The sequence below is a fragment of the Egretta garzetta genome, unplaced genomic scaffold, assembly GCF_000687185.1.
Source record: "Egretta garzetta isolate BGI_Z169 unplaced genomic scaffold, ASM68718v1 scaffold1000, whole genome shotgun sequence".
NCBI classification, from domain to species: Eukaryota; Metazoa; Chordata; class Aves; order Pelecaniformes; family Ardeidae; genus Egretta; species Egretta garzetta.
The window spans coordinates 4036-7041 of record NW_009258396.1 but is presented as its reverse complement, the minus strand read 5'-3'; the positions used below and the strand labels follow the sequence as shown (position 1 = coordinate 7041).

General features: G+C 51.4%; 1 non-coding gene across 1 annotated transcript; it reads left to right on the top strand.

The window, feature by feature from the left end:
- Positions 1–2532: 2532 nt before the first annotated feature.
- Positions 2533–2605, top strand: TRNAF-GAA. Its single transcript has one exon. It is a non-coding gene; the product is annotated as a tRNA-Phe (tRNA).
- The last annotated feature ends 401 nt before the right edge of the window (positions 2606–3006 follow it).

The following is a 3006-nucleotide window of genomic DNA, read 5'->3' as shown; positions in this document are numbered from 1 at the left end:
AGCCCAGTGGCTCTGTGCCACTGCCTGAATGACAACACCACGGCACTGATGCAAGGTCCATGACATTTGCTCCCCGGTTGATGCAGGGCTGGGAGGCAGATCACACCAGAGCACCCTGCCCTGTATCTCTGTTCTCACCTTTTGACTGTTCTCCTCTTTCTGAATGTCTATTCACCTGCCTGATGCTAAAATAGGGAAGTTGATAAAAATAGAATCAATCTTAGAATCATAGAATGAGTTGGGTTGAAAGGAACCTCTAAAGATCATCTGGTCCAAATCCCCTTGCTTGGACAGGGCCATCTCTTACTAGATCAGGTTGCCCTAAACCCTATCCAACCTGGCCTTAAACACTTCCTGCGATGGGGCATCCACACCTTCTCTGAGCATCCTGTTCCAGTGTCTCACTACCCTTACCATAAAAAAATGTCTTTTTATGTCCAATCTAAATCTACCCTCCTTATGTTAGAACTGTTACCCCTCGTGCTGTCACTACAGGACCTGGTAAAATGTCTCTCTCCATCTTCTCATAAGCCTCCCTTATGCATTGTATGGCTGCAGCAAAGTCTGTCGTGGATCCTGATTTAGAATCTTGCTGACTACGCCAATTTGTTGCAGATGGGCAATTTAAAGAATCACCGCTGAAGGGGTTGGAAAAAGGGGTTTTACTGAAGCTTTATAAGTTCGATGGCAAGGTTTACTCTATTGCATACTGCACAAAGGATGTAACAATGATTCAGTGTTACCCATGCTAAATCTTAGTGCAGTAGAAGACAAGGTTGTGCACGTTATTGGTCACTTCAAATGTTCTGCAGTTGGTAAGAGGTCTCTCCACCTCGAAGAATTACCTTGAGAGGTGTCCGAGCTCAAGGGGAGATCACCGCTGTGCAGCAAGGCTGCTTAGTGGGGAGAGCTCACAGAAGGCTCACTGAGGCTGTCATATTTATGGGATAAAGTGGGGGGCTTGTCATCAGATTACAGGCATTGGGAAAGGTCTGCATGAATCTCCTTGTTCCCACCAGTTTCTTTGTTCCTTGATAAATGAGTCCGGGAGGAACCACCTGCTCTTTATGTCTGGATTGCATGATGGGTGTTCCAGTTTCCAAGCCCACATGCATCAATGCTCACCACATTGCTCTGTTCCTGTGTGGGTTTCCAGAGAACAGACTGGAACTAGAGAAGTCCTCGGCCTGGTTACACCTAGGACTTTACTTTCTTTGGACCCTAAACCAAACTTCCATGGGTTTAGTTAAGGAGTTGAGTGCATCTGTCCCAGGGACCCAGCTCCCTCCCATGCCTGCCACCAACCCACAGCTGGTGGGATTCCTCTTGCATCACTTCAGGTGTGCGCACGGTATAGTCCTCAGAAGACTGGAAGAAATCAAATGCCACTCCTATGTTGTAGCTATTGCTGAGCCACGTTTGCAGAGCCTCAAGACCTTCTCTGTTCTCTCTCTTCCTCCCCAGTGAGTAAATTGTATTTGTGGATGAGGGAAGAGCAGGGGGCATCCTTTGGCAAGGCAAAGATTTACACTGTGTATTGGGGTCCATGTCCAGGTTTTGGTAGTGGGGAAGCTGCAGGGGTGGCCTCTGTGAGATTAGACATGGGGCTGCCTCCATGCCAGACAGAGCTGGTTCCAACCAACTCCAAAACAGACCCTCCACTGGACAAAAATGGCCCATCAGTGAAGCTGGTGGAACCTCTGTGAAAGCACATTTAAGATAGAGCACAACTGCTGGAGTGGGAGAGGAGTGCGGGGAAAAGGTGTGAGAAACATCCCTGCAAACACCAGGGTTGGTGAAGAAGGAGGGAGAGGAGGTGCTCCAGGTGCCAGAGCAGATAGTCCCCTGCAGCTCGTGGAGAAGACCGCAGTAGAGCATGTATTTTCCTGCAGCTCAGGGAGAAGGCCACAGTGGAGAAGGCAATGCCTGCATTCTGTGGAGGACCCAACACTGGAGATGTTGGATATTTCCGGAAAGAACGGTGGCTTGAGGAGAGCCCATGCTGGAGCAGGTTTATATCGCAGGACTGTAGCCCATAAGGAAATCCCACAGGAAAAATGTTGGAAGGAAGGAGCAGCAGACAGGAAGTGTTATGGACTGACCACAGTCCCCATTCCAATCCCCCTATGCTGCTCAAGGGAGTGGATGTAGAAGAGTTGGGAATGAAGGAGGGAATTTGAGAAAGGGAAAAAAAAGGGTGGGGAGGCATTCCCTGAGAAAGGAGATAAGGAATTCCACCAGCCCCGTGCCTCTTCCACACTCAGCCTTTGCAGCTGCACATGCCTGGCTGCCCACTTCCCTTTGCCACTGTCATGTTTGTACAAGGACCACACACATCTTGGCACATCCAGTGCCAGCTGGCCTCCACCAACCCTGGAGCTCACCTGGCCCTGGAGGAAGGGAGGAGCCAGGTCCCCTCTGCCCAGGGCTGGGCACAAATTTGGCCTGGGAACATGCATGAGGAGCGCTCCTCCTGTGTGTCAGCCTGTGTTCTGGCACGGGTGGCACAGGGACAGAAGCTGCTAGAGCAGGGCTGAAGTAGCTCAGCTGGGAGAGCATTAGACTGAAGATCTAAAGGTCCCTGGTTCAACCCCGGGCTTCAGCAATGGTTCTTCTCCCTTAGATTTTTTTGCAGAGCCCATCTGCCTTCTTCCAGCCTGCCCCAGCCCTGCTCACTCCTTAACCTCTTGCCTGAGCACGGTCCCTGCTCTGGAGCTGCAGATCTGCAGCTTAGAAGGAGCCTTCTTCCAGCACCACAAGTGCCCAGCCTTCCCCTGGCCAGGACTCTCCATTCAGTGCTCCTCTGCTGTGGTCTCCAGTTGTCCCTCCTTCCCTTCTCCCCGGGGACCAAGATATCTCCTCTGCAGGGTCTCTGAAAAGACCCTGTCCCTCTCCTCTTTCTCATTCTCAGTGGTGCACAGACGGCTCCCCTCCTCATGCACCTCCTTCACCTTGTCCTCAGTTCCAAGACCAGAGGCCACTGTCCCCCCCGCCCCACGGCGACCA